The sequence below is a fragment of the Microcebus murinus genome, chromosome 14, assembly GCF_040939455.1.
Source record: "Microcebus murinus isolate Inina chromosome 14, M.murinus_Inina_mat1.0, whole genome shotgun sequence".
In the NCBI taxonomy this organism is placed as follows: Eukaryota; Metazoa; Chordata; class Mammalia; order Primates; family Cheirogaleidae; genus Microcebus; species Microcebus murinus.
In genome coordinates this window covers 76,303,438-76,326,678 of record NC_134117.1, presented here as the reverse complement: position 1 = coordinate 76,326,678, position 23,241 = coordinate 76,303,438, and the positions used below count along the sequence as shown (strand labels likewise).

General features: G+C 39.6%; 1 protein-coding gene across 4 annotated transcripts in view; it reads left to right on the top strand.

Annotated features, from left to right (window-relative positions):
• The first annotated feature begins 12,270 nt into the window (after positions 1–12,270).
• The window catches only part of LOC142875587 (E3 ubiquitin-protein ligase MARCHF8), a 151,687-nt gene continuing 140,716 nt past the window's right edge, over positions 12,271–23,241 (top strand). For 2 of the 4 annotated variants that reach the window (XM_076010288.1, XM_076010284.1), the window contains exon 1: positions 12,415–12,921. The gene's annotated coding sequence lies outside the window, so the exon portion shown is untranslated. The other 2 variants (XM_076010285.1, XM_076010286.1) reach the window with 2 other exon arrangements.

The window sequence follows — 23,241 nt, the reverse complement described above, 5'->3', positions numbered from 1 at the left end:
CACACAGACTTTCTGACTGAGCGGGACCATTCCAGCCCCGCCCTGACAGCTTTTCCTGGAAGCAGAGAACAGAACTTCGACCCCTGCTAACTGCCTGAGGGCAGGCTTACCCAACCTAGCTCCGCCCAGAACAAGAGCTGATAACAGGACACAAAATCAACAGCATAGCCTGTTCCTCCAAGCAAACGCCACCTACTGACAGAGACGGCATCTTGCACAGCCTTTCCACGGCACCCACTGACTCAATATACAGGGAGTGGTCCAATCTCACCCACAGACACCACCTAACACCTCAGAAATTAAACAAGGTGTGTGAATACCCAAACAATAACCTAAAGGAAAGAAACAACAACTGATCGACATGGGAAGAAATCAGCGAAAGAACTCAGGAAATATGAAGAACCAAATGGAAAACACCCCCAAAGAGGAGCACCAGCCCCCTAGAAACGGACACTAACCAAAATCAGGCAACCAATATGACAGAAGAGGAATTTCGTATGTGGATCATAAGAACACTCACCCAGCTGCAACACCAACTCAATAACCAACACAAAGAAACCACAAAAAGCCTCCAGGATATGGAAAAAGAAGTAGACACAATGAAGAAAAGTTTAACCGAACTCCTGGAAATGAAGAATCAATTCAGGGAACTACAAAATACAGTGGAAAGTCTCAAGAACAGGGTAGATCAAACAGAAGAAAGAATCTCAGAGCTTGAAGATAACACCCTCCAATTAAATAAATCAGTCACAGAAATAGAGCAGAGAAACAAGAGAAAAGAGCAAAGCCTACAAGAGCTGTGGGATTATGTGAAGAAACCTGATGTGAGGGTCATAGGGTTACCAGAAGGGGAAGAAGACAACACTCAAGGGTTGGACAAGCTGTTTGAAGATACAATAGAGGAAAATTCCCAGGCCTTGCTCAAAATCTTGATGTACAAGTTCGGGAAGCTCAGAGGACTCCTGGGAGATTCAATGCAAACAGGAAGACGTCACGACATGCAGTCATCAGACTGACCAAAGTATCAACTAAAGAGGCCCTTCTAAGAGCTGTAAGACAAAAGAAGCAAGTAACATACAAGGGAAAGCCAATTCGAATAACATCAGACTTCTCTAATGAGACTTTACAAGCAAGGAGAGACTGGGGCCCCATTCTCACTCTTTTGAAACAAAACAATGCCCAGCCTAGAATATTATTCCCTGCAAAACTAAGCTTCGTATATGAAGGAGAAAGAAAAACATTCTCAGACAAGCAAAGGCTCAGAGAATTCACCAAGACAAGACCAGCCCTACAAGAAGTACTTAAAACAGCGTTACGCATGGAACATCATAATAATAACCCATGAACATAAAAACAACCAAAACCCAAAGATATTAAAGGCCAGACATTACAATGGCTCAAGACAGAAATCATAGCAACAACATCCAACCCAACAGAATGAACAGTAATCTACCTTACCTATCAGTTCTCTCAATAAATGTGAATGGCTTAAACTCTCCACTCAAGAGACATAGGCTGGCTGAATGGATAAGAAAATACATACCAAGTATATGCTATCTTCAGGAAACACATCTAACCTGCAAGGATGCATATAGACTAAAAATAAAAGGGTGGAGATCAATATTCCAAGCAAATAGAAGCCAAAAGAAGGCTGGTGTGGCAGTTCTACTTTCAGACGATTTAGTTTTTAAACCAACAAAAGTAGTGAAAGACAAAGAGGGTCATTATATAATGGTGAAGGGCACAGTTCAACAAGAAGAGATAACAATTTTAAATATATATGCACCCAACTTAGGTGCACCCAGATTCATAAAGCAAACATTACTGGAGCTAAGCAAATGGATTAACAGCAACTCCATAATCACCGGACATTTCAACACCCCACTAACGGCACAAGACAGATCCTCCAAAGAGAAAATTAATAAAGAAAGAATGGACTTAAAAATAACTCTAGAACAATTGGGTCTGACTGACATTTACAGAACATTCTACCCCAAATCCACTGAATATACGTTCTTCTCATCAGCTCACGGGACATTCTCTAAGACTGATCATATCCTAGGACACAAAGTAAACCTCAAGAAATTTTAAAAAATAGAAATCATACCATGTATCTTCTCAGATCACAGTGGAATAAAAGTAGAAATCAGGCCGGGCGCTGTGGCTCACGCCTGTAATCCTAGCTCTTGGGAGGCCGAGGCGGGCAGATTGCTTGACGTCAGGAGTTCAAAACCAGCCTGAGCAAGAGCGAGACCCCGTCTCTACTATAAACAGAAAGAAATTAATTGGCCAACTGATATATATATATAAAAAAATTAGCCGGGCATAGTGGCACATGCCTGTAGTCCCAGCTACTCGGGAGGCTGAGGCAGAAGGATCACTCGAGCCCAGGAGTTTGAGGTTGCTGTGAGCTAGGCTGACGCCACGGCACTCACTCTAGCCTGGACAACAAAGTGAGACTCTGTCTCAAAAAAAAAAAAAAAAAAAAAAAAAAAAAAAAGTAGAAATCAACCCTAACAGAAACTCACATTTCTACACAAAAACGTGGAAATTAAACAACCTCCTAATAAATGATTACTTCATAAATGAAGAAATCAAGATGGAAATTAAAAAATTCTATGAAGAAAATGACAATGGAGAGACAAGTTATCAAATCCTCTGGGACACAGCTAAAGCAGTTCTGAGAGGAAAGTTTATCTCTATAAATGCCTATAACCAAAAGTCAAAAAGGTCACAAATACACAATCTATTGAAATGACTCAAAGAGCTGGAAAAAGAACAGACCAACCCCAAACTCAGCAGAAGAATTTAAATCAACAAGATCAAATCAGAACTAAACGAAATTGAAAACAGGGAAGCTATTCAGGAGATTAATAAAACAAAAAGTTGGTTCTTTGAAAAAATAAACAAAATTGAAACATCATTGGCTAAGCTAACGAAAAGCAGAAAAGAGAAATCTCTAAGAAGCTCCATCAGGAATAAAAAAGGAGATATCACAACTGATCCCAAAGAGATACAAGATACAATTTATGAATACTATAAAAATCTTTATGCACACAAACTGGAAAATGTGGAGGAAATGGACAAATTTCGAGAAACACACAGCCTCCCTCAGCTCAACCAGGAAGATAGATTCCCTGAACAGACCAATATCAAGAGCTGAAATAGAAACAGCAATTAAAAATCTCCCTAAAAAGAAAAGTCCCGGTCCAGATGGCTTCACACCCAAATTTTACCACACTTACAAAGGAGAACTAGTACCTATCTTGCAGAAACTATTCAACAACATCGAGAAGAATGGAAACCTTCTCGACACCTTTTATGAAGCGAATATTACTCTGATACCAAAACCAGGAAAGGATGCAACAAAAAAAGAAAACTACAGACCAATATCCCTAATGAATATAGATGCAAAAATTTTCAACAAAATCTTAGGTAACCAAATCCAGACACTTATCAAAAAAATAATCCATTACGACCAAGTGAGCTTCATCCCAGGGATGCAGGGATGGTTCAACATACGAAAATCTATAAATGCAATTCACCACATAAACAGAAGCAAGAACAAAGACCACATGATTCTTTCAATAGATGCAGAAAAAGCTTTTGACAAAATTCAACACCTTTTCATGATTAACACTTAAGAAAATAGGCATAGAAGGGACATACCTAAAAATGATACAAGCCATATATGACAGACCCATAGACAACATCATACTGAATGGGAAAAAATTGAAATCATTCCCACTTAAAGCTGGAACCAGACAAGGCTGCCCACTATCTCCACTTCTGTTCAACATAGTGCTGGAAGTCTTGGCTACAGCAATCAGACAGGAAAATGGAATCAAAGGTATCCAAATAGGGGCAGAAGAGATCAAACTTTCACTGTTTGCTGATGATATGATATTGTATCTAGAAAACCCCAAAAATTCAACCAAGAAACTCCTGGAACTGATCAATGAATTTAGTAAAGTCTCAGGATTCAAAATCAATACACAGAAATCAGAGGCATTCATATACGCCAACAACAATCTAATTGAGAATCAAATCAAAGACTCAATTCCCTTCACAATAGCAACAAAGAAATTAAAGTACCTAGGAATATACTTAACCAAGGACGTAAAAGACCTCTACAGGGAGAACTATGAAACACTGAGGAAGGAAATAGCAGAGGATGTAAACGGATGGAAATCCATACCATGCTCGTGGATCGGTAGACTCAATATCATCAAAATGTCTATACTACCCAAACTGATCTACAGATTCAATGCAATACCTATTAAAATCCCATCAGCATTCTTCACAGATATAGAAAAAATAATTTTACGCTTCGTATGGAACCAAAGAAGACCCTGAATATCAAGAACAATTCCAGGCAACAAAAACAAAATGGGAGGCATTAATATGCCAGATATCAAACTATACTACAAAGCTATACTAATTAAATCAATATGGTATTGGCACAAAAATAGGAATATTGACCAGTGGAACAGATGTGAGAATCCTGATATAAAACCATCCTCATATAGCCATCTAATCTTTGACAAAGCAGACAAAAACATACGCTGGGGAAAAGAATCCCTTTTCAATAAATGGTGCTGGGAAAACTGGATAGCCACCTGTAGAAGGCTAAAACAGGACCCACACCTTTCACCTCTCACAAAAATCAACTCATGCTGGGTAACAGACTTAAACCTAAGATATGAAACTATTAGAACTCTAGAGGAAAAAGTTGGAAACACTGTCCTAGACATCGGCCTGGGCAAAGAGTTTATGAAGAAGTCCCCAAAGGCAATCTCAGCAGCAACAAAAATAAATAAATGGGACATGATCAAACTACAAAGCTTCTGCACAGCCAAAGAAATAGTCATGAAAGTAAACAGACAACCTACAGAATGGGAGACAATTTTTGCATCCTATGCATCCGATAAGGGACTGACAACTAGAATATACTTAGAACTCACGAAAATCAGGAAGAAAAAAATCAAATAATCCCATTAAAAAGTGGGCAAAGGACTTGAACAGAAACTTTTCTAAAGAAGACAGAAGAATGGCCAACAAACATATGAAAAAATGCTCAACATCTCTAATCATCAGGAAAATGCAAATCAAAACCACAATGAGATTTCTCTTAACCCCAATGAGAATGGCCTTTATCAAAAAATCTCCAAACAATAAATGCTGGCGTGGTTGTGGAGAGAGAGGAACACTCCTACACTGCTGGTGGGACTGCAAACTAGTTCAACCTCTGTGGAAAGCAATATGGAGATATCTTAAAGCGATACAAGTGATTCTACCATTTGATGCAGCAATCCCATTGCTGGGCATCTACCCAGAATATCCAATGACACTCTACAAAAAAGACACCTGCACCCGAATGTTTATAGCAGCACAATTCATAATTGCAAGGCTGTGGGAACAGCCCAAGTGTCCATCAATCCAAGAATGGATTAATAAAATGTGGTATATGTATACCATGGAGTACTATTCAGCTCTAAGAAACAATGGTGACATAGCACATCTTATATTTTCCTGGTTAGAGCTGGAACCCATACTATTAAGTGAAGTTTCCCAAGAATGGAAAAACAAGCACCACATATACTCACCAGCAAATTGGTATTAACTGAACAGCACCTAAGTGGACACATAGGTACTACAGTAATAGGGTATTGGGCGGGGGGAGGGGGGTGGGGGGCGGGTATATACATACATAATGAGTGAGATGTGCACCATCTGGGGGATGGTCATGATGGAGACTCAGACTTGTGGGGGGAGGGAGGGAAATGGGCATTTATTGAAACCTTATAATCTGTACCCCCATAATATGCCGAAATTAAAAAAAAAATAAAGAAATAAGGGAGAAGAGACACACATTCCCATGCAGAAAAATGCTGTAGCTACTGTAAAGGAAGAGGAGCAGACGCCCCATGATGTAAGTGTCGGTTATGCATAGTGACTTCCTTCCAAGGAGTACAGTATGGGAAGAGGGAAAGAGTAAGTTTACCATGGAAAAACCTGGCAAACACCTCAGCCAGGTGGTCAAGGTCAACATCAACAGTTATAAATCATGTTGGTAGTATGTACACTTGACATCACATGGTGAGAATGGCACTTTCCCACTGTAGTCTTCCTCTCAAAACCCACAACCCCAATATAACCATGAGGAAAACTGAGGAACATTCTATGAGGTTTCTGACCAGTAGTCCTCAACATTACCATCAAGGTCATCAAAAGCAAGGAAAGTCTGAGGAACTGTCACAGCCAGAGAAGAGCCTAAAGATGCATGCTGACAAATGTACCCTGGGTGGGGTCTCAGAACAGGGAAAGGAAAACTGAGAAAATCTGGATAAAGTATGGACTTTAGTTAAATAATGTATCATCATTGGTTCATAAATTGTAACAGATATGCCACTCTAATTAGTGGGTGTGAGATATATGGGAACTCTGAACTATCTTTGCATATTTTCTCTAAATCCAAAATTGTTCTGAAATTGTTTATTAAAAAACTTAAAATATACATGCTAAAAGAAGTGGAATAGCCTAGGTAGTAAGTGCTTTAATATCCATTGTAGGTAGAACAAAATCAGTCAACAGAGAAAAATAGGGTAGATTTAACAGAATAAAATGGGACAAATTATAGGAAATATATGTTTTCTCAAGTATTTGATTGCTTTATAAAAAGTTCACTTGGGGGTGGGAAAATTCATGTAAAATATTAAAAGTAGAAATTTTATTCCACATTCTTAGAAATACTGTGTTGCAAAAATATTGTCATGAAAATGTATAATAATTGAAAACTAAAAGAATCTTCATACTTTAAGAATTCTAGAATATTTTATTTATTGTTATTTTTTTTTATAGAGACAGGGTCTCTCACTCTGTTGCTCAGGCTGAATGAAGTGCAGTGGCCCAATCATAGCTCACCACAGCCTTGAACTCCTGGGCTCAAGTGATCCCCCTGCCTCAGCTTCCAGAGTAGCCGGGACTAAAGGCACCATGCCACTGTGCCTCGCTAATTTCATTTTGTAGAGATAATCTCATTATATTGCCAATGTTTGTCTAGAACTGGCCTCAAGTGATTCTCCTGTCTCAGCCTCCTGAATCACTGGAATTACAGGCATGAGCCACTGTACCCAGCCTAAAATATTTTATACAACATTCGTAAGTAGTATTTATTAAGTTTTGCAATACATAGTCAATGTAATTGATTAGGGTCCAATGACTCATTTTAACTTAGTCACTGCTTTAAAGACCCTATATCCAAATATAGTCACATTTGGAAGCTCTGGGAGTTAGGACTTCAGCACATGAATTGGGAGGTGGGGGCAGAGACAATTTAGTCCATAAAACATACTGTATTATGCTGTGGTAACAGATTAACCCCAAAAGCTCAGTGGTTTAACACAACAAACTTTATTTCTCACCCTGGGAAAATCCAGTGAGCCAGGCAACTTCCCAATGAGGTGAAGGTGATTCAAGCTGTTTCCTTTGCGGGGCTTCACCCCTGCACCCTGTGGTCTAGATGGCTGCAGCAGAAGAGATAACTGCAGGGCTGCACTGGGCCTCTGCCTAGAAGTATGTATGCACGCTTTTGCTCCCAGCCCCAGGGCTGGTCATGTGGCCTAAGCTAATTGCAAGGGTATGAAGGGGAGGGTGGGAAATGGATATTTAATGAGCTGTAAATGTCTCTGCCACAAATAATAATAAGTGCCAAGAACAAAAACCCAGTGGGTAAAGATGACATTGATTAAGAATGCTGTTTCACAAAGGGTGGTCAAAGACAGCCTCTCTAAGAAAGTCACCTGTAAGTGAAGCCACAGAAGAAGTGAGGAAATGGAGGGAAATGTTCTACTCTTAAGGCAACCAAGGAACTGGGAGGAAGCCAGGTGGCTGGAGCAAAGCAAGTGAGAGGGTGACTGGAAATATGGAGCTACATCATGGAGGACTTTATAGGCAAGAACTTTGGATTTTGCTGTGAATTGGGGAAATATTGGAGTTGACACTGACTTAAGTTTTGAAAAATAACTTTGGTGACTGTGTAGAAAAAAAGACTGTAGGAGGCAAGGGTGGAAGTCAGGAGCAGAAAGATACAGCAGTCATCCATGTTCAAGTCACGGGGCGGGACTGGGGTACAGCACCCTCCTTGATGATAGCACCCTCTCCTGTCCTCTCAAAGCACTAGCACCTCTCTCCTTCCCCTCATTCTCAGCTTCTTATTTTATTAAGCTATCAACAATTAGAAGAGAAATTCCACGTGCATTTAACAACAAATCTACCAACCAATCTGTACCTGTGCCTACCTACTCCTCTATGTTTTCCGCCTCATCTAAGTTGAGTCCTCCAACAAGGATCTCCTCCTGTGCAAGGATCTCCTTCCTACAGTTGTCACTCTCTTCTGTATCCAGTTACTAGACCATCTGTACCCCCACATCTCCTACCTGTTGTGGTCCCATTTCCCTGCTCTCCTTTACAGCAAGAAGCAATGTATCTACTTTCTGTAACCATCTATCATCTTTAGAATCAGGCTTTTATCCCCATCATTTTATCTTAATTGCTCTGTTCTCAAGATTTCAGTGATCTAGGTATTGCCAATTCAGGTCATACTTACCTGACTCAACCTCTCAGTAGCAAATGAAACATTCTGGCACTTCCTTCTGTTCTGAAACATTTTTTTCACTTAATGTTCAGGGCTCTTCTGTTCCAGTTCTCTCCGCTCTGGCTGCTCCTTCTAAGTTTCCTTTGTTAGTTGTCTATCTTTACAGTGCCAATGACTAGTCTTTTGATCTCTTCTTTTGCTGCAATTATGCAATTAATATCCTATGTCAGTGATTTTCAAACTGTAGGCCACAACTGTTACTGGGTTAAAAAATCAATTGAGTTGGAAGGAAAAAATTTAAGGAGATAATTAAGTAGAAGAGAAAGAATAGTGTTACAGCCTTACCAGGTTCACTGTCTGCTGCTCAAGAGGAAGCCAATACACTGAGATAGCAGGGGTTACAGCAGAGGAAGAGTTTAATATCACAGGGGCCATACAAGGAGATGGGAGGAATTTCTCAAATCCATCACCCCGAGAATTTGGGAGAAAGAGTTTGGCGAGCAAAGGGCTAAGCAATTGGATCTGCTGATTGGCTGGATTCAGGGTGGAACCATACAAATATAGAAATTGTCTTCTTTGCTGAGTTGGTTCTTGGGTGGAGGCCACTGGTCTAAGTGGGCCAGCTGTTCCACCAGAATTCAGGGCTCAGAAGATCTCTCAAAAACTAGGCTGAGATTTCACAAGAATGAAGTTATCTATGGGAGCAATGAAGAAAACTGAGAATCTTTATGACCATCAGCTCTATGACTCCTGAGTAGTAGGCAATTATATTATAGGAGAGCAATCTAGGGAACAATGGTTATATATATATATATATATATTTCCCCTACCACAGTTCCCACCTGTGGCCCTTTATTAATTGTATAAAGGGCAGTTGCAATAGTGTATCACACATAGGAAGGTAAATTTGCTTCTGGAAACTTTTAAGTTATATACATGTATTTGGCCAATATGTAAAATACATTTTGTATCCTTTTTAAAAAATTTTTTTAAAAAATTAATTTCAAATCTTATTTTATATAACTCTCAGCACTACTTAGTGACATTTTGTATCCTGAGTTGAGGTCAAAGGTACGAAAGTTATTGTTCTGTGTGGTCTCATTCAATCTTGTGGCTTTAAATATCATTTACAAATCTTCAATTTATGTCTCTATATTTCTCCTCCAAATTCTAGTGTCTTCTATCCAGCCGCTAACTATACATCTCCATTTGGATGTCCAAAAGGCATGTCAAATTTAGCATGCCCAGAATCAAATGTTTGATCCTTTCTCTGCTCAGACTGCACATAACCCTTCTTTTCCATTTCAGTAAATGGCATTTCTATCCTTTTGGTTGTGCAGGCCAAAAACCTTGAAGTCAGTCTTCACTCTGTTCTTTCACGTTCCAATTCATATCTAATCAGTCTGCAAGTCCTGGCTCTACTTTTGGAATGTGCCAACCATTATGTGAAGCAAAATTGTCAGTAGCATAGCATGGGAAGGCCAAGAAAGAATAAATAAAAAATATAGTTAAACCATATTTTCATGGTTATTAATAAAAAGAAAGAGATGTTTAGATTGGAATCAGGAAACTTGAATTCAAGGCTGGTTCTACTACATCACAACTTTGCAACACCTTCATTGGTTATTGTTCATTTCTTTGTTTGCTTTCCAGTTCCTTACATTTGTCAATCTAGTGGAAACACTCGTCTATCCACTGTGTTAGATAAAATGCCATTACAGAGTCATATACTGTACATTTTCAGTATATTTTGTCGTACATAACAACACAGTTTGTTATTTGCAATGAAATCCTAACTAAAAAACTAGAACCTGTATGTTTAACCATTTGGTATGACTGGATCTCAGGGTAACACTGGTCACCTGGCTTAGCCTGACTTCTTTTTTGAATATCAGCTTATATCTCACAGACTGTACTCTAGGAGAGGGTATACAATTTCCCTACCTGGGCCAAGGTTAAGGAGAGGCAGTGTATTAGCACATTAGCGTAGCAGGGGAGGATTTGAGGCCACTACTACTCCTAGAGTGAGAACCTGGTGCCCTGTGAGCAATTCCCTTACTGGCAGTCTTACATTCTAAGAGCAAAGGCTTCTTCCCAATTTTGTGTTGTTTCCTTGCTGGCAATCCCACCCACAGCTGCAGCCCAAGGGGCAAGAATCTGGACCCAGGACCTGGACTCATTCAAGTTGTGAGCTCCTTTTCCCTCAGGACTCTGATCTCCTATACTAGTCCTCTCTTGCCAAAGGCTGTATATGATTAACATTTACCCAGCACTGTATGTGCTGGATACTTTAAACTGTTAGCAGGTGTTACCTCATTTCATCTCAAAAGCACTCTCTTCAGTAGATACTATCTTTCTTTTAGACAGCTGAAGAGAGGCTCAGAAAGATTAAATAAATTGCCTAGATAGTAATGGCTGAACTACGACTCACCCTGGCTTTGTCTCCTTTTAGTACTGTTTATCAGCCCTCTGCATAACTCACAGCTACCTCTGGAACTGTGAAGGTCCTGCTGCTTCCTACAGAAGGATGGCAGGATTCCACAGCCATAGATCAACCAACTTTTTTGCTCACCATGCGCGGTCTAGGCATAAATTATACCAATGGAAGATACTGTTCCTGCCTTCATGGAACACCTGCTGCCAGAAGCAGTAGAAAGAATCAACCAAGTTGTGGCAACTGGTCTTGATAACCTATTTTCCAATAGTAAAAGAAAAGTATGAAGAAAACTCATGATTTTCTGCTTTTTGTAATGTAGCATCCTAGGTGTGTGTAGAAGTAAAAATGTTTTGACTTTGCTGTACTGATCTGGAGGATATTTTGAGCTCACTGTTTTCTCACCCTGGCAATTTGTTCTTTGCTTAGACAACCAAATGTGCAAAGTGATCAGACTTGTAGGAACTTCATTAGCTATGCGATAGATCACTCCTGGACAACAGAACAATACTGGAATATCGGAGGGGATTTGCTTACAATTCACTGATGAATTTATTAAGAAATAACACAAACTTTTATGAAATTTATAGTGAATATTATGGGAACAATAAAATTGGCAGTGGCTGAAACTTTACTTTTGCAAAGTTTGATCTAGGAAAACTGTCCTTGGTAGAAATGGTCACTAGAAACAAAGCGACAGAAGTATAATTAGGAACGTTAGATGAACAAAAGCTGAATGTTGAATTAAATATTTATTTAGACATGTCTGTATTTAGACATACAAAGACTAATTCCCATGAAAATTATAATTAAAAATATTGCAAGTCCTATAAGCCTTCCTCAGATCCTTTCTGTGGCTGGGAGGGGTAGGCCTTTCACTCCAAACTAGGGAGCGAAAGTAAACAAAAACCTTTTCGTTAGGGCCAACTAAACAATTACTTCTTAATCCCTCCCACCCTCCACCCCACCCCCATTTGATAGACTCAGGACCAAATTCCCTTTCTTTCCAAAACACTAATAACAGATGCGGCCAGGCCCAGGAGTCACTGAAGAACAAAGCCAGAGCTGAGGACTCTTTCCACTCCTTCGCCCCGTGGGCTCTCACCGCGGCACCGCCGAGGGGGGAGTGCAGACAGGGGTCGCGCCGCTGCCGTCTCAGCCCGCCCCCAGCGCGCTGTCGTCGCCGGGGCAACGCCTTTGCCCAGGCTCCGGGCGGACACGTGACGCTCACGTCACGTGACGGGCCGGTCTGCGTCCCCCGGCGGAGGGGTGTAAACAGACACAGCGCTGGCGGAGGAGAGGCCCTGCTGCGTCCGCGTCTCCGGCATGCTGGAGGCAGGCCGGGGCGGTCGCGCCGCGCGCTCGGCGCCCACCTGAGGTAACTCCTGCGGCCTGCGGACCGGCGTCCCCCCGCGCCGCGCGCAGCCGCCGCTGCTGGCCGCGGGCAAGGCAGGCCGAGCCCCCGGCCCGGCGGGGGGTGTGGTCGCCGGCCGCGCGGTGCGACAGGTGGGCCAGGCGGGGGCGGCTGCGGAGGCCCGAGCCTGGCGCTGCCCCTGGGTTGGGGCACGATCGCGAGCTCGCGGAGAGGCAGCGTTACCCCGGGCCGTGGGCCCTTCCGCCTGGGTGCTCGCGGCTGCCCTGGGGCCGGGCCGAGCCGGGAGCCGCAGGATCTGCCGGACGCTGAGGGCCCTGGGCTGGCCGCCGGGTTCCAGGTGAAGTCGCGCCCCTGACGGACCGCGAAACCGTGGGCCAGTCAGCCCTAGACCTTGGCCCGAGTTTACACATCTGTAAAATGGAAGCCCGGACTAGTGATCTGTGAGGACCTTCCATGTCTGACGTGTGATCTCGAGAGGGACCTGCATACATTGAACCTGCCAGAGGGAAAGCATAGGTATTTTGTCTTTTAATCGCTAACTTTTTGTTTGGCTTTAAATTAGTTTTCATCAGACACGATTTGGATTCTTGTTCACCTGGGTGCAGTTTTTATTAAAAACTTAATAGGGAGGGTCAGTCATAATGGTTTTAGATATCATTTTCATGCTTCTTTAAATGCAGCAGAACCTTTTTTCTTAAAACCTCATTTGAAAGCCCAATTTGTAAAAAAGATTAAAATGAAACTTTTTCTTGCCTCTCTTTCTCTGTCTTCCACCCTCCCTCCCTCACACTACCCTTCAGGACTCCCAGAAGTCATAGGTTAAGAAGTTAAGGAAATATGTTGTGTATTTGTTAATTTGATGGGATCTGGAAGATGAATTCTTTTGCGAGTGGAATTTTCTTTTTTCTTTTGATTTTGTTCAATTGTATGTCATGCAATTAGGAAGATAGTATGCACTTCAATATACTGAAAAAAGGCTCCAAAATTTCTGATGAAGACATTTCTCTTTCCATCTTTTCTTGCATCCCAGTCCTTGGGGAACTAATTGTATGTCTCTAATAGTGAAACCCTGTGTCTCATTGCTGATTTAGTTGCTCGAACACAGAATCAAAGTAGAAGACTTTTGAGGCCAACCCAATGGATTAGGACATATCCTCTGAAAAACATGAAAACTGAAAGAGCATATGGACTGAAATCATTAAGAGTCATGGAATAACGTGAGCATTCTCCTGAGACCTTGGAGCAGGAGAATTTTGGATTTTGAGAGAACTGGGTTTAGGAGAAAAGGACATCCTGTTTCATACAGTGAGTGAATATATAAACAGAATATGAGGTGGTAGTGCATAGGCAAAAAAAATTATGAGAATTAATTTTTTATTTTTGGGGTAGACACAAGGTTTTGCTATGTTGCCCAGGCTGATCTCAAACTCCTGGCCTCAAGCGATCCTCCCAAAGTTTTGGGATTACAGGTGGGAGCCACTATGTCGGGCCAGAATTTTTTTCTTTTAAATTAAGCGCCATTCATAGTTTTCAAATTTGTTTTTGAAGATTAGAGTTGATAAGAGATTTACTGAAACTTGAAGTTTGATGTTATAACAGGGACACTATACCCCTTTACAGCTTGTCCACTTGGTGCTTGAGGTGAGTAAGAATTGGAGGGGGAAGGGACTATGAATGGAACCTAGGGTGACCTAGTGGAGTATTTGGTTTTAGTTTAAACAAGTCACTTCCTTTCTTTGGTTCTCAGTTTCTGCTACAAAGTGAGGAAATTGGATTGATTACTGCTCCATCTTTGCCTCCAACTAGGGTTGCCTGATAAGTACAGAATGCCTAGTTAAATATGAATTTCAGATGAACAGTGAATACATTTTTAGGATAAATATTACATGGGCATACTTTTACTAAAAAATGATTTGTTGTTTATCTGAAATTTCTCTTTTTTTTGAAACAGGGTCTCATTCCGTAGCCGTGCTAGGGTACATTGGCATCATCGTAGTTCACGGCAACCTCAAATTCCTGGGCTCAAGCAATCCTCCTGCCTCAGCCTCCAAAGTAACTGGGACTACAGGCATGTGCCACCATGTCTAGCTAATTCTTCTATTTTTTGTGGAGACAGAGTCTCACTTTGTTGCCCAGGCTTGTCTGAAACTACTGGCTTCAAGCAATTCTCTTGCCTGAGCTTCCCAAAGTGCTGGGATTACAGGCACGAGCCACCACACCTGGCCTGCTCACCGCCCCCCCCCCCCAGACAGGGTCTCACTCTGTCACCTCCGCTAGAGTGCAGTGTTGTCACCGTAGCTCACTGCAACCTCAAACTCCTGGCTCAAACAATCCTCCTTCCTTAGCCTCTGTAGTAGCAAGGACTACAGGCATGCACCACCATGCCTGGCTAGTAGTTTCTATTTTTAGTAGTGTTGGGGTCTCAGGTTGTTCTGCAACTCCTAAGCTGAAGTGAGCCTCCTGTCTTGGCCTCCCAGAGCGCTAGGTTTATGGGTGTGAGCCACCGTACCGGGTCTCGTGGCCTGTTTATCTGAAATTTAAGTTTAACTGGGCTTATTATATTTTTATTTGCTAAATCTGGCAGCCTAACTCCAGCATTTTTATCTCCTTTAAATTAGCAGTGGGAAGAAATTAGCTCAAAGCATATATGAATTGGTTTAAGCAGCCCCAAACCCCTATTTTTATAGTGGTGTCTAGTTCTTGAGGGGTATCGCTGTTTTACTTATGGTCTGTTCCTCTTTTTTCCTCCCGTGTAGCAGTTCCATTTCTGTCAAAATAATATAATATTTAGGTTTATACTTTTGGTAGTAAAGTTTAAAATATTTGAAAGCAAATTAAATATGTTGCTAACATTTCTAAAAGTAACTTATATTTAAGTCTTGAAATAGCATATACTATTTTTTTCTCAGTAAAACATACATCTCTGCTTGTTCCCTACTTATGTGATTGATTTCAAGATAGTCTAAAATTTCTAAAATCATGGACTGTCCCCGTGAGTATGGAAAGTCATTAGTATATGCACTATAAACATTTTATATTTTATCTGTTGTCAAGCTCGTCTTTCTATAGTGAAGAATTTCAGCTTTGAACTTATTTTTCAAGGAGTGTACATTTTTTTTATGAGACAGGGCCTGGCTCTGTCACCCGCTGAAGTGCAGTGGCGCCATCATAATTCACTGTGGCCTCAAACTTCTGGGCTTAAGTGATCCTCCTGCCTCAGCCTCTGGAGTAGCTGGGTCTGCAGGTGTGTGCCACCATGCCCAGCTAATTTTTCTCATACTTTGTAGAGGTGGGGCCTCACTTTGTTGCTCAGGCTGATCTCAAACTGGCCTCAAGTGATCCTCCTGCCTCATCCTCCCAAAGTGCTGGGATTACAGGCATGAACTACCACACCCAGTCCCTACTTATTAACTGAGTGACAGTCAATGAACTTATTTTACTTTTCTTCCTTTCATCTCTCATTTTAAAATTTGCATTATTTCTACTTCTTATGAAAATATAACATCAACAAACCATTTTTCTTTGTTTCCTTAAGGAGTGTAATTTTTAATTTCTTTCAAAGTTTTTTTTTTTTAAAACTAGGCCAAATTCAGCTTCTTAACTCACTCTAAAATGCCTGAATTTTCTAATTCATTTATTCATTCAGTAGTCAACAAAAAACTCCATGCCTTCTATGAGCAAGGCTGATGTTGTGACCAGTGTTCTAGTTCTCCAGGTGCTTATCTCTGATAGAGGAGTTAAATCATGTATAATCTAAAGATAATGTGATGAAGGCCTTGAAGTGATACAATGTGATACTAATGTTGATAACATATTGTTTTTATTACTGTAGCTTTATGTAAGGTTTGACGTGGATTAGTATGAATCCTTCAACTTTGTTCTTTATTTTCAAAATTGTTCTGGGTGTTCTGAGTTCTTTGTATTTTCATAAGTATTTTAAAATCAGCTTGTCAGTTTCAAAACAAAACAAAACATATTGGGATTTTAGTTGGATTGCCTTGAGTCTGTAGGTCAGTTTGGAAAGAATTACTATCTTAAGATTATCAAACCTTTCAATCCATGAACATGTATATCTCTCCATTTAGTTTTTAATTTCTTGCCACATCTTTTTTAGTTTTGTAGTGTACAGGTCCTATGCATATTTTGTTAAATTTATGCTTTAATATTTGATGTTTTTGATGATATTATAAATGGAATATTAAAAAATATTTCTCTAAGTCGTTATTGCTAATATGTAAAAACATAGCTGGTTTTTGCATATTACCCTTGTATCTCTTTTTTTTTTCATTTTTTAACCTCTGTAATCACATGATACCCTGGTGTCTTATTGTAGCCTTTCTAAATTAGTTCTGGTATTCTTTTGATTAATTTTATAGGATTTTCTGTACATATAGTCATTGAATAAAGACAGTTTTACTTCTTCCTTTCTGATCAGTGTGCTCGCTCCTTCCTTCCTTCCATTTTTTTTTAGACAGAATCTCTCTGTTGTCTGAGCTAGAGTGCCATCATGGCATCAGCCTAGCTCACAGCAACCTCAAACTCCTGGGCTCAAGCGATCCTCCTGTCTCAGCCTACCAAGTAGCTGGGACTACAGGCACATGCCACCATGCCCGCCTGACTAATTTTTTTTCTTGCCTTACTACATTGGTGAGGAACTCAATTCCAATATTTTAATAGAAATGAGAGCAAATGTCCATCTTTTGTTCCCAGTCTGAAAGGGAAAGTTTTTAGTCTTATATATGATACAAAAAGCATAATTTTTAAAATGTTAAATTGGACTTAATAAAAATTAAGATGTGTTCACTTTAAGAGACATTGTTAAGGAAAAGAAATAGTATGCTACAGACTGGGAGCAAATATTTGCAATTCACATATCTGACAAAGGACTTTTATCCAGTATGTATTATAAAAAGAACTTGATTAAATCAATAATAGGACAACCCCAGCCTGAGCAAGAGTGAGACCCTGTCTCTACAAAACATAGAAAAATTAGCTGAATGTGGTAGTGTGCACCTGTAGTCCCAGCTGCTTGGGAGGTTGACCTGGTGGGAGGATTGCTTGAGCCCAGGAGTTGCAGTGAGCTATGTTGAGGTCACTGCACTCCAGCCTGGGCCACAGAGCAATAGCCTTACTCCAAATAATAATAAGACAACAATTGCAAAGTTGGTAAAAACAAATTTGGAGAGTAACTTCACAAAAGAAGATATTTGAATTTCCAGCAGGCACATTAAAAAGTCTCAGCATATTTAGTCATTAGAGAAATACAAATCGAGATTATATATATATTATATATATATTATATATATAACCATTTGCTTACAAGAATGGTTAAAATGAGAAAAATGAGAAAGACTGACGATGTCAAGTATTGGTAAGGATGTAGAACAACCAGAATTTACATGAATTGCTGGTAGGAATATACAGGCACTTTGGAAAACAATTTGGCAGTTTCCTATTAACTTAAACATTCACTTACTATATGACTCAGTAATTCCACTCCAGTATAAAATAAAAATTTAAGTTCACAAATGATGTGTACACTGATACTAAGAGCTCAAAACTGAAAACAGCCTTGACTATCAACAAGTCTACAATGGAACATTACTCAGCTGTAAAAATGAATGAACTACTTGATATATTACAGCATAAAATTAGAAAACATGCTGAGCAAAAGAAGCCATCCATATGATTTGATTTACATATGATTCTAGAATCAGCAAAATGTTACTAAAGAAAGCAAATTAGTAGTTGTCTGAGGTTATACGTGGGATGTTGGGGGGGGGATTGACTGCAGAGAAGCAAGAGGGAACTTAATGCAGTGATGGAAATTTGGGTAATGGTTATATTACATGTGCTTTTGTCAAAACGTATTGAATGTTTTACTTAAAATGGGTTCATTTTATTTCATGTAAATTATATCGATACAGCCTATTTTTAAAAAGCAGGGGTCTAGAAAGTATAGAATGAACATATACATATGTGTATGTAGGGATTTTATGTAAGATATTTAAATGTATATATATGCACATAAGAAATGTCTAGGATAATGTTCAGCAAATTGTTACTGATTGTCTAGATGATGAGATTTTAGGTGGTTAAAAAAATGATTGGGGCCGGGCACAGTGGCTCATGCCGGTAATCCTAGCACTTTTGTAGGCCAAGGCAGGAGAATCACTTGAGAACAGAAATTTAAGGCCAGCCTGGGCAACATAGTGAGACCCTATCTCTACAGAAAAATTTGAAAATTAGCCAGGCATGGTGGTTCATACCTGTAGTTCCAGCTACTTAGGAAGCTGATGTAGGAGGATCACTTGCGCCCAGTAATTTGAGGTTATAGTGAGCTGTGATTGCATCATTGCATCCCAGCCTGGGTGACAGAGCCAGACCCTGTCTCTAAAAAACAAAACAACAAAGAAGAAAACGAGAAAATGATTGGATGTTTACTTTTTATATTATTTGAATCATTCCTTTTTTTTTTTTTTTTTTGTGGCGACAAAGAGTCTCTCTCAGTTGCCCATGCTAGAGTGCTGTGGTGTCAGCCTAGCTCACAGCAACCTCAAACTCCTGACTTCAAGTGATTCTTCCACCTTGGCCTCCTAGAGTGCTAGGATTGAAGTTATGAGCCACCGTACCCAGCCTTGAAATATTCTTTTCAATGGACATGTCTTGGCAAGAGAAAAGAAAAACGTTCTTTTTTTGGTTATATAGAAGTTTGGTTATTTAGATATTTTCATTTTTTTAAATATCAAGTAAGGGATTGAAATACATTTATCCTGTAATCACCAGTTAGGAAGAACCTTACATTACCTTTTGTGCCCTTGATGCTCCTCTCTCTCTGACACCATCCCTTTAGGTTCCCTCAGATATAACTGCTACCCTAAATTTTGTATTTATTATTTCCTTGCTTTTCTTTGTAGGTTTGCCATATTTGCATCCCTAAGCTGTGTTATTTTGCTCTGTGACTATTGAACTTTATAACTAGAATCTTACTATGTGTACACTTCTTTCACTTGCTTTTTTGTTCCACATGAAACTTGAGAATCTTACATGTTTAATGTGTGGCTATAGTTCATTGGGGTTTCAGAGCTTTATTGTACCACGTTATATGTGTACTTTGTAGTCTTGATGAATGACTGGGTTGTCTTTTTTTTTTTATTAGCAGTGGTGATATGAACATTCTCATGCACAGGGGCGAGAGTTTCTCTGTGTGTATAGCTGCTGGGTTGTAGAATGATACATTTCTTCAGCTTTTCTAGAAGTATTTTTTATTGCTATGTAACAAATTACCACAAACTTAGAGGCTTAAAATAACACAAATTTATTATCTCATGGTTCTATGGGTCAGAAATGCAGGCTTGGCTGGGTTGTCTGCTCTGGGTCTTACAAGGCTGAAATCAAGTTGTTGATAGACTGCATTCTTTTCTGGAAGCTTTGGGGATAAATTTACTCCCATGTTCATTTTGGTTGTTGGCAGAATTCAGTTCATGTGGTTATAGGACTGAGGTCCATGTTTCCTTACTGGATGTCAGCTGGTGGTCATTCTCAGCTTCTAGAGGCCACTTACATTCCTTACCTGTGACCCCTTCTTCCTTTGTCTTCAAAGCTAGCAATGGGTAGTTGAGTCTCTCTCATGGTTTGGATCTCTCTGACCTCCCTCTATCTCATCTCTCCATCTCTAGCTGGAGATAGTTCTCTGCTTTTAAAGGCTTATGCAATTAGATTGGGCCCACCTAGATAATCTAGGCGACTCTTCCTATTTTATCTGCACAGTCCCTTCACACATGTACCAGATTAGTGTTTGACTGAATAACCAGAGGCAGGAATCTTGGGGGAATATCTGTAGATTTCTGTCCACCACACCATATAATATAATTTTTTTTCTGTACTGGCTGTGCCAATATGCATTTACACTAGTAGTATGTTAAACTTCTTTTCCATGTCATTAATATTGTCACTTAATATTGTCAGGTATTTAAGCTTTAGAACATCTGTAAAGAAAGCATCACTGTGAGTGGTATCTCATGATGTTTTTAATATATTTATGGGTCCATATTTATACACAAATAGTAGATAGTTTTATGTGATTGCTTTTTAAAAACTGTTACATAAATAATTTCATACTGTATGTATTTTCTAACGTGAGGTATTCCTTCATAATTGTGCTTTTGTGGCTTATCTTTAGTTTTTGTAACTATTGTATGCTATTTTATTTATATGAGTAGATCACCATTGGTTCATTCTTTCATTGATGGAAATTAAGATTCTTTCTTTTCTAGGTACAGAGTCTTGCTCTCTCACGCCGGCTAAAGTGTAGTGGTACAGTTATAGCTCACTGTAACCTTGAATTCCTGGGTTCAAGTGACCCTCCTGCCTTAGCTCTTTGAGTAGCTGGGACTATAGGTGTGCACCACTGCACCCAGCTAATTTTTTTTTTCCCCATAGAGACAAGGTCTTGCTTTGTTGTCCAGCCTAGTCTGGAGTGATCTGGCCAATTATTTCTTACTTGGGTCTCCTTGTGAATGTGTAAGAGAATTTCTTGAAGATATATATCTAGAAGTGAAATTGCATGTATATAGGTAAAATCTAGAATGAAAATCATGTGCATCTTCCCTGTTTTACTTTATAGAAAGACTTCTTTTACAAAAAGTAGATTCTTTCCTTCTCTTCATTCTTCTTTGCTTTCCTGTTAGTGCTTTCATCCAATCTAACAAGCAAATGTCTTTAAAAGAACTATACAGGAAATGTTAATTGTTAAAAAAATTGATACATTATAATACATAAAGAAAAAGTCTTGTATCTAGTTTTATTGTGATTTTAATAAAAGTGAAATCATACCACATATATTATTTTGAAATAATCTTTTTCACACAGATCAATACATATAGACATACATTCTTCTTTTTAATAATTATGTAGTATTCCTTTGCAGGCTGAATTTTGTTTACTACTCTGTACTCAGTGCCTAGCAATCAACAAATATCTGTGATATAAATGAAGAATGTGGCCGGGCGCGGTGGCTCACGCCTGTAATCCTAGCTCTCTGGGAGGCCGAGGCGGGCGGATTGCTCGAGGTCGGGAGTTTGAAACCAGCCTGAGCAAGAGCGAGACCCTGTCTCTACTATAAATAGAAAGAAATTAATTGGCCAACTGATATATATATAGAAAAAATTAGCCGGGCATGGTGGCTCATGCCTGTAGTCCCAGCTACTTGGGAGGCTGAGACAGAAGGATCGCTTGAGCCCAGGAGTTTGAGGTTGCTGTGAGCCAGGCTGACGCCACGGCACTCACTCTAGCCTAGGCAACAAAGCGAGACTCTGTCTCAAAAAAAAAAAAATAAATGAAGAATGTGTGGATGTATATATTCATAACTTATTCAGCTTTCCCCCATTAGTGGATATTTAGTGTGCTCTGATTTTTATCTTTTATAATGGTGTTGCAGGGACCATTCTTGTGTGTATGTCTTTGAACGTTCATGAGAGTGTTGTTATAGAGCCCTAGAAGTGGAATTACCTGGTCAAAGGGGATTTAAATTGAGTAGTGACATTGGTTATCCCATTTTTATTTCAATCTGTACACCAACTAATAATGTTTTGGTGCCCTTTCCTTCATTCCCTTGCTCACATTACCTATTACCAATCTCTTTTACTTTTCTGCATCTTATGTTTATATTTTTATCAAAATTATACGTGGACATTGTTTAAAAACAGTGAACATGAAGCTTGTAATGAAAAACAGGCATCTTGTTTCTTATGGTAGTTACTTTCATATTTCTAAACATAATGTTTATATCATTTTTATTGATTTATGCTTTGCTTTCCTATTTTGATAGTTGAGGATCTGTGCATCTTAAACTCCTCATTTACCTTTTCTTCACTCTCCAACTATGATTATATCCCTATTTTTTGTGAAATCAATAATCAGCATTTAATCAGTGACTACTTATCTGTTCAACTATAGGGCCAAGTGACTATATGTCCTTTCTTATGTTTTTTAAGTTAAGTTACCTAATTTTTTTTTTTTTTTTTTGAGACAGAGTCTCGCTTTCTTGCCTAGGCTAGAGTGAGTGCTGTGGCGTCAGCCTAGCTCACAGCAACCTCAATCTCCTGGGCTCAAGCAATCCTGCTGTCTCAGCCTCCCGAGTTGCTGGGACTACAGGCACGAGCCACCATGCCCGGCTAATTTTTTATATATATATATATATATTAGTTGGCCAATTAATTTCTTTCTATTTTTATAGTAGAGACGGGGTCTCGCTCAGGCTGGTTTTGAACTCCTGACCTTGAGCAATCCGCCCGCCTCGGCCTCCCAGAGTGCTAGGATTACAAGCGTGAGCCACCGCGCCCGGCCAAGTTACCTAATTTTTTTCACTTGCATAATTTTTCATATACAAATTCTTAATTTTTACCAGATGGCCTATGATATCATTCAGGGGTGGGGAACCTGTGGCCTTCTTTTTAATAATTTAATAAAATCTTTTTATTTTTGTTAATACATTTTTATTCATCTTTTATATTTTTATTTTTAAAACAAATCTAGGATTTGTTCTGTAAAATTTGGATTCAGTCAAAAGATTGTTTGTTCCGCACCCCTGTGCAGGTCTTTCCTCCTAAAGCCTTCCATCATCCTGCTTTAATCTGAACTGCAGTCTGCTGCTCAAATGGAAGTGGTGTGTATGTTCAGAATTTGAATCCTGGCAAATTTTATTGTAGAGAAATTAAGAGGAAGAAAATATTTTTGTTGGGAGATTACAATCCCTGTCTGTGTGTCAGAGTGTGGGAGGCCTTTTCTTTGAGCCGTTCAGTTTCTCCAGAGAATTTGGAGTGTTCTTCCACTGTG